Source organism: Octopus bimaculoides, chromosome 10 (genome assembly GCF_046866305.1).
Source record: "Octopus bimaculoides isolate indiv1 chromosome 10, ASM4686630v1, whole genome shotgun sequence".
Lineage (NCBI taxonomy): Eukaryota > Metazoa > Mollusca > Cephalopoda > Octopoda > Octopodidae > Octopus > Octopus bimaculoides.
In genome coordinates this window covers 19022946-19032945 of record NC_142937.1, presented here as the reverse complement: position 1 = coordinate 19032945, position 10000 = coordinate 19022946, and the positions used below count along the sequence as shown (strand labels likewise).

The window sequence follows — 10000 nt, the reverse complement described above, 5'->3', positions numbered from 1 at the left end:
CTGATAGACATATGTCACATGAGTTAAACGATTGGCAAAGCAGACAAAACACTTGTATGGTTCAGTCAAGAGGAGAAAGATCAATAACATCGATGGTACCGAGTGTTAAACTCTTTTCTATATGCCATAAAGCAAAAATGCAAGCTGATAGATAACCTAGATAACGACGTGTTGTACAATATCTGGTCGAACCTGCTTCACGTTACGTATACTTTTGATGTCTCTACCTAACTGATTATCATCAAAAGAGCTGATTTGATTTATTCCCTGCGAAAAGAGAGCTTTGTTTTGCTTTCAGGAATGTAGAATCCATTATTTTATAGGCCGTCATTATGTGATATGTGCTTCCGTAACTGTAGGAAACTTCATAGCGATTTCCTAATTTCGACGTATTATTTCTAAGGTATTATCAGAGTAATTGTGTTTAAATGAAAATGCTTTAATAACGTCTGACTATTTCCATCAGCACACTTGTTAAATTATACCTGTTGTTGTTGCTCTATAGCTTTAGGCCTATCATCATCGAACAGACTTTTGATCACAGACATAAAATCTGTGATCATTCATCTTAATGTCAGAGTTTGTCTCACTATAACTACCTATTTTAGAACTATGGATTCAGTTTTGGAGAAGGTTTTGCTATTATTTTTAGCAGGCAAAACCACGTATAGGCTACTGTGTGGAGTTAATTTAACTTTAGTAAGTAAAACGCTATTTTTGCCCAGAATATGAAGAAAACACTTCAAGGGTGCGACATCAGTCTTTTGAATGTGCAATTTTTTAAAATCTAAGTCACTTAAGAAAGCTAGCAAGTACATTTTAGAGATAGAGACATTGCTCTTTTATTCTTTTATTTGTTTCAGGGAATGGATTGCGACAATGCTGGAGCACCAGCTCGACGATTTACTCAAACAATTCAACCCAGTAGTTCATTTATACCTGCTGATTGTTCTATCATTTCATTTTGCCGAACAGCTAAGTTACGTAGACTTACACAAACACCAATTCTAAAGCGGTACAGAATGGGACACAAACACATATGCTATTGCTGGAACTAATTTACAGTTGAGTTGACCGAAGCGACGTGAAATGCAGTCTTTCTCTCGAGAAGGCAAGGCACCGATCGGACCGAGAATCGAAACCAACATCTTATGGTGTTGAGTGCAACACCCTAATCGCCAAAGCCACGTGCCGTAACGAGTAATTCGTTTTCATAGGTTTCATGGAATATGCCCCTCTTCCTTACAACTACTGATTCTTTTCTCTACTTTTCTATATCCAAATATATTCCTAATAAAAAATTTTATTTTACGTTGTAAATAAGCAAAATGTAGATTTTCCTTCTTACCCAATACAAAAGCGTTGCAACAGCTAATCCTAACCCAGTTGATTCTTCTATATACTTTCAATATCTATATTAATATACGCGAAATTCTGTCTGTGCAGAATCGTTGTATTTCAGTCGACATTTGGTCTACGGAGACATATAATACTTTTTTGGAATCAGGATGATCCTGGGATTGAAAATCTGCCCTACATTTAGTTCTTGAACATGCAATATTGGGATCTGATTTAAAAGCATTTGGGTTGCTATTTCTAGCAAGTAAAGCTTGACTGATTCACGCCATCCTGGTCGGCGTTTGTCAGATAACGTCAGAGATAAAGCGAGAGATGTATGACTTTCGCTTCGTTAATTTTACATCGAGCTAAGAATTTTGGGGCAAATGGCCAACAGTCGGAATTCAACTTGGGACTGAAACAATAGAATGATTGCATTATAGAATTAATTATTCTCCTACCTTAACCTATGATCAAACACCACTGGTGTATATAGTCATTATAGATGTACTACAGTCGAGTTATTTAGCCCCTTTTAGTTTGGGGTCACAGGCCTGATTAGCCCTCCACAGGAGCTAGCATAAAATCCACACGGAGAGCGGCTTTTAAGCTATTACTGTAAAAATTTTGTCGATGCAAATTTCAGTCACTTACTCAAGATATGGTGAGATTATATAGTTATAATGACGTATTTGCTTTATGACGTAACACACCTTTTGTTATTTCTTGAAAATTTTTGCAGTAGACATCAACGGATGATGTGCAAAACGACAGCATTAACGAGTCGAATTACAAAATCTATAGAATATTGGAAAACATACGTTACTGTACCACTTGTAATCCTGTAGGACCTGGGTTCAATTCCAAGATTCTAAATATTTTGTCTTTCATCCTTGACGGTCAATAAATAAAATATCTGTTACGAATTGATGGTATCGATTAAGCTCTCTCCCCTCAAAACAAATCTATTGGTCTAGTGGATAATCTTTTTTTATATAGTTTTTGTCCCATGTAAGGTCTGTTTTTAATCATGCAGTAGTGATATATATTACAGAATGGCGACGAAATTATCTTCAATCCAAAATGGATTGGGGATTAAAAAAAACATCTAGTATATGAAAAACATCAATAGCTGAATGACTCATTAGCTTCCTTCAGCCAAAGTCAAGTGGCATTAATTGTCTCGTAAAGCCTTTATTATTCCAAAGTGGCTAAATTGCAGAAGTGAGTGAGCGCGAATAAGATCCCTCAATCGTAATTAGCTTTGGTTCTTTCTGTTTGAGTTAAAATACTACCAAAGATGAATTTACCGTCTACATCAAATCTCTGGAGTCCATAAATTAGGTACAAATGAATGTGATGTTTTCTACGTATTACCCAAATTAATTTTTAAAAAAACAGTGACCGAATACTCACATACAGACACACACACGCACACGCACGCACGCATGCACACACACACACATTTATATTACACGTATATACTTATATTTAAACCACTAGATTGCCTTCTAAAAACGGGAGGAGAAGAGCTATGCTAAATAAATATAAGATATTCAATGCTTACAATATATTTCTGCTAAGTATGTCCAACCGTAGCTTACCTGGGCCTAAAAAAACAATCACAACAAGTATATTTGTACCATTAATGGGCTGGCTTGGAGTTTATACACTATTCCCTGCCTACACGTATTCGCTCATGTGCCAAATGCAAAATCGAAATATAGATGAAGTTTGTGCTAAAAACAGAATGACGGGGAAAATTGTTATCCTGCTGCGGCGGCTATTGCGTTACTCATTCCCATTAATATAAAATAAATACGTGATACATATTTACGTTATAAAAATAAAAAAATTACATGAAACAGCATGTTTATTTTGCAAACATTCACTTAGAAATAGAGTCAACTTTACCAAAGATCCTGCTGCGATTTGAACCAGGTCTTGCTAGGTGAATGCCTCGTTACCTTATTTTTTAAGTATTACTGTAGTATGTACGGTGATAATTACCTGTTAGAAGATGGTACTGTAATTCAGTGAGAATCTTTGTCGCAAAAACATTACAGGTGGTTTCCATATTTTTATTTTCATCTTTTCACTCTATTACCTATCAATAAAGGATAGCGGCTTAGAGGTTAGTGTGTGTGTGTGTGTGTGTGTGTGTGTGTGTGTGTGTGTGTGTGTGTGTGTGTGTATGTGTGTGTGTGTGTACGTGTATACAGAGAAAAGACGACAGAAGTTTTGGTTTGCCCACCTTCGTCAGACTTTAAAGTCGCTGTCAAGGTCCGCCTTGTAAAATTTTAATGTATGTGCTCTAAATGAAAACGTAGTCAATAATCTTTCAGTTTAATATCAATTTGTTGTATATATAACTTCACATAACTCTGTGTGTCTGCGTGTGTGTGTGTGTGTGTGTATGTGTGTGTGTGTGTGTGTGTGTGTGTCCGTCTGTCTGTCTGTCTGTCTGTCTGTAAAGACAGAGCGGACCAAACGGAACAGGAGGAAACACATGGTATAAAGAATCGCTGAAGAGGTCACAGGATGTCCAACGAAAGATTTCAGAGAAAGGACACTAAAATAACAATAATAATAACGCTGAGGCGAAGACGAAGTATTCAGTGGGTGTATATAGTGAGTTTAATTGTATATGGTGTGTTTAATTAGCCCAAAAATATGACCACCCCTAAATATAACAATATCTATTTCAACATAGGATTTTACATCACGGATCTTGCAAAAGAAATACATAAACGTTATATATATGTATATATATATAAATATATATATATATATATATATATATATATATATATATATATATATATATATATATATATATATATATATATATATATATATATTCATGTGTGTGTGTATGGATATATTCATGTACTGTACGTATGTGTGGGGGGGGGATGTGGAGTCACATAGCCTAGTGGCTAGGGTGTTTCACCCTCGGTCGCGAGATCGTGCTTTTAATTCCTAGACCGGGTGGTGGGTTGTGTCCTTGAGAAAATCACTTCATCTCATGTTGCTCGGTGATCACTCTGACATCTGACACGTGGAGCACAGCTCACCTATTCAGGCAACGTCGATTTGATGGAGGGAGTGAGCTAATGTCCAACATATGCATTTGATCACTATAAACAAAAAACATTCGTGCAGCTCGGTCGGCAAAAGCTGAACACACATACGTTGCCTTCGACGAAATAGTCCATCATTTATATATCTATATTAAGAAAAAGAAAGTGATGAGGATTGCGATGAAAAAAAAAGCAATTTATTTATTGCTGTCATCCTTTTCACGGATTCATCATGAATTCAAACAAAAAAAAAAACAAAACAAACTACTCCGGATGAATCTCTGGAAGGGATGAAAGCACTGAATAAATTGTTATCCAAATCCTGGCCCCTTTCTTTTTCTTAATATATAGCAGCTGTACACCACTTCAAACAATCTATACATACGCATACACACACACCAGCACATATGCATACATACATTCATACACACATACATACATACATTCTTACATACATACATACATACATACATACACGCACATATATATTATTTTCTAAAAGAGTATGTAGTAACACATCAGATTAATGTAAAACTGTTTTTATTATAATTGAACATAAAACTAAACCTTAATATATATATATATATATATATATATATATATATATATATATATATATATATATATATATACCCATATGTACATGTACATATATATATAAATAAATGTATGTATGTAAAGAGAGAGAGACAGATAGACAGAGAGTTGAATATATTGATTCTTAACATAGGCACCATGCTACGATTTTCCAAGTGGATGACAGTGATATTATCAATTATATCGACACGGGTATAACAACATCAAGCTAACCCCATTTCATGTAACATTCTGGTAATCGGAAATCGATATGATATTATCTCCAGGTTGAGCTTGAACCTGATTTCTTATTACCCCTACACTGTTCCCATTAACCCTTATTCTCTCTTCTTCTCTTTTAATCTTTCTCTTTGTCTCTCCCTCCCTTTTTTCTTCCTCTCTCACTTTCTTTCTCCTTGATATAACTAAAGGGATATATTCTTATGCTTACAACTCTCGATACCGCTTTTATATGGCTATCGATACCGTAAAAGCCACTATACAAAGCTAATGCTCAAACCTCAAAATATCTTAATTAAAATGAGGGTCTAATGGCTTGTATGGGCGTCCGAATCGTTATGATACACACAAAATTACAAGGCCATTAAAGTTGAGCAGAAAATCGACCAGCGAGATACACGGTGTATGGAAAAAATCTGTTTTACATGTGACAGCACAAGTAACTTGAGACGTGTTTATCCCGAAAATTAAAAAAAAAAAACACAGCAAAGACAAAGAGGACGAAAACAGCAATAAAACAGCCGAAAGTTTATCGTTTCGGCAGACGAAGTCTCCGTAAGCAGTCACAGTCTAACTTTGAATCCAAGAAATCCATTCTTTCAACTATTGCCAGCATTGAGTGAGAGTAAGAACGAAGATGGTGTGTCCCGAGTAACAGTAAAAAGACACATTTCCGCAACACTAGCCAGCAGCGGAATAATTTCGTTGCCAAGAGATAAGAAAAGGGAATCGCTTGCTCAGAAATCTTCTCAACCCATCGAAAGGGAGGAGGGCGCGAAAGTGAGAAAGAAGTTTCAGAAAAAAAAGCGTTGAATACCGACAGTAAATAACAAACTACAATGAGAAGGAGCACGTGCACAAAACAACAATGATGAAAACGAATGGATGGAGGGTCATTGACCTAAAAGATTTGATTAAGTTCTTATTGTTCCTTATTCCACAATTGAGGAAAAAAGGGTAAAGCAGCACTTCAAATAGGTCATTCTCTTGAGAGTAGATATTTTCCTATGCTACAGTCGTATATATATATATATATATATATATATATATATATATATATATATATATATATATACATATATATAAATGCATGTATGTATATGTACATACGTACATGCATACATACATACATAGTTACATAAATACATATATACGTATATGTACCATAAATATCGCTATCAATTAGACAACAATTTGTAGTTTTGGAATCAGTAGTTATTTGGCTGCTATTTCTGAATTCTCAGTATGTTGGAGAAGCAGGATACTGCTAATCCCTATTTATTTATGATTATAAATGGTTTTACCGATAAGGTTTTTTCATACTGAGCTACCCGGCAAAATTGTTAATTATTAATTTTATTACTAATTAACGATTCCCTGCCCTATATATCTAGATATAGATAGATAGATAGATAGATAGATAGATAGATAGATAGATAGATAGATAGATAGATAGATAGATAGATATATAGATAGATAGATAGGATGAAAGTGAAAGTAAAGAGATCCTGTGTATAGAAATCTGAAAGGAAACCTACTTGCCAACCCTAGCCCACACGTTCCTCTATCATAAACACGCTCCCAGGCTCACAAAATTACACGCACGTATGTACGTATACACACACATATACCTATGTGCATATGTACATGTATATGAGCATATATACGTAAGCGTTAACTCTATAAGCATCCATAAAACTAGTTAATGCTTGACAAACTCCTGCTGGAATGAAACATGTACATTTGTTGTATTCAAAGTAATAGACGAATGCACGCATACCTACATATCTTTCCTTCTAGAAGTTTCTTCATGCCTCTCTCTATCGACGTACATCAAGTTAAAATTGGGTGAGCGAGAAGACAGAGAGAGAAGCCAACGTGTGCATGGTTGTATCTTTATATGTGATTGAGTATTTCAATGTGTATATGTATATGCATGCGTATACGAATACGTTTGAATTTATGTCAATTTATGACTCCACAATTCCACCAGTCATCAATATAAAATCATGTATCCAACTATCTGTTAACTCAGCTCAAATTTTTCTTTGTCTCTTTTTCTCTCTTTCTCTCTCTCTATGTATATACACACACGCACACACACGCGTGCATATGTATATCTTTTTAAATCTTACTGTTGAATTGCATATCTATCTATCTATCTATCTATCTATCTATCTATCTATCTATCTATCTATCTATCTATCTATCTATCTATCTATCTATGCCTCTGTATCGAGTGTGTATGCATGCATAATTAACAAGGCTAGCATTGCCCATTTTACGAGTGCATTATTATACATTTTCTTCTATGTGGTCTTTGTTTATAATTAACGGCTACCAAGCAAGATTTTCATTTAATATTCATGAGATTTCTCCGTGCAGAGTAATATCATAGAGTTATACTGCCGCCACATATGAGCTCACACACACGTATGCACACACTCACGAAAACACACATACACCCATAGTCTATATATACAGATACACACGCACTTACGGCGTTAACTATCACGTGTGTGCATTTAAACACACACACACACACACACACACACATATATATATATATATATATATATATATAGATAGATAGATAGATACATACATACATGCATACATACATACATACAATATCTATATATATATATATATATATATATATACATAAATACACAAACATGAATGTGCCTATACGTACATATAAGTATGCCTGTGGATGTATGTATATTGCATATATATATATATATATATATATATATATATATATATATATATATATATATATATATATATATATATATATATATATATGTATATATACATATATATTTACATCTATATATATAGATATAGACATATATATACATAACATATATACATGTATATACATATACATTCATATATATATACTTATACATATATATGTGTGTGTGTGTGTGTGAAGCTATGAATATATGCTTTTGTCCATATATGTGTGTGTCGGTACGTTTATGTGAGCGTTTGTTTGTACACATATATATATGCATATACTCACACGCTAACACACATGTATCACACACTCTCACCGACATACATAGGCCAGCCTCTATACATCCATGTATAAACGAAAATACAAGCATAGCTTTAAGCTTTGGATGTATGATCGAGCTAAGTGCCACTGTTTATTGTATAATATAAAAGCTACGTGGAGTTTTCTGTTAGCTTACTTCTGTTTTTTCCCCTTACTTAATTTATTATCAATTTTCGTTTTATATTTCCATTTTGTTCGAATACTGGTAGTATCTCGCGCCATAGATCAATGGCCATGCTCTTTGCGTGTAGAGATCATCTGATTGCTTCGATCCGCAGTTTATTCAAGTACACTTAGCTTAAAATAGCTAATAGCGTAAATGACATCAATTCCCTTAAGTTAGGAGATAGCAGAGTTAGATATCTATTTGAAGTTTCAATGCCACAAGGTTAAGCAACTTCCCACCATTTTACTACGAACCATCGAATGATGTTTCCACGCAGACACCCGTCTTGTTAAATTAAAATGAAAGCCACATTGCTATCAAGCATTTATGTAGGTATGCGTGCATTCGTCTATTACAGTGACATGAGAGGAGGAAGCTTGCATTACTTTGGAGAATATGTTGCACACGATGTATATATATATATAAATATATATATATAGTCAGTGGTCACATGCTCACAGCCGGAAAGCAACATGTCAACATAGCTCTGCTCCACTAGAGCGGATTTTAGGGGAAAACAACAAGAACATCATAAATGGTGAGGATATTTTTTGTGATCATGGTTGAAGGGATGAAATAAATGTTTGTTCGAAGTATAGATAGATGGCTTCATGGATGGATGGATGAATGGATTAAAGGAGGTGACGTGGATAGGATAGATGGTTGGATGGAAGGAGGGAGGGAAATTAGGATGGGTGGATGTATGTATGGGTGGACGCATGGTTGGATAGATGAATAAATGGATGAATGGATGCGTAGACCAATGGATGGATGGATGGAACATTATTGAATGACTAACAGAATACAAATTTGTTGCTATGTTCTGAGCTAAACACTGCTTAAGTCCGCTTTGTCTTTAATTTCTGCAAGGTCAAAATATCAATTACCAGTTAATTGAATAACTACTCTGATCGATTTAATTAACTTTAGCTTGAAAGAGGGGTTTTCAACATACAATAACTGTACTGAAACCACTCAAACAAAAGGAAACGTAACAAACCTTGCTTTATAAATGCATGCTTCATAACTGCATGCTTTACAAATGCATGGCCGTTTGAAGTTTTTAGTTTTTAATGGGTACCACTGATATGATACCCATTAAATCATAGGGCTTCCTAACCTGTTGAGAGCTTGTACTAGTTTACATTTGTTGGAAAGGAAAATCTTAGAGCGCAAAAGCGTCCCCAGAAGAATATTATGAAAGCCGAACGAATTAAATTACCTCCATCCCTCCTAAAATGTTAGGGAAATATTTTGAGAACGCAAGGAAAATGGAGAATGACTGCGTGGATAAAAATTAGTCAGAAGAAGAAGCCTTCGTGGACTGCGGAAGAGACTTGACTGGTACGATGAGTAGGATGCCTAACGTTACAGGATTTTGTCAATCAACAAAGTCTAAAATGAAACGTCTTTTTCTATAATCTGCTGAAAAGCAAGTGAACCTAAGTCTAACATTCTAGTCATTCAGTTAAATTTATTTCACTTTTCATGAAATCTTATTCTAAAATATATGGACTTTATCACTAA

At 34.6% G+C, this 10000-nt stretch overlaps 1 long non-coding RNA gene across 1 annotated transcript in view; it reads right to left on the bottom strand.

Moving 5' to 3' along the window:
• LOC149133450 (uncharacterized) overlaps positions 1-1991 on the bottom strand; it is a 464797-nt gene extending 462806 nt beyond the window's left edge. The window contains exon 1 of the long non-coding RNA XR_016243356.1: positions 1800-1991. This is a non-coding gene — a long non-coding RNA (uncharacterized LOC149133450). The remainder of the gene's footprint in view (positions 1-1799) is intronic.
• Positions 1992-10000: the final 8009 nt, after the last annotated feature.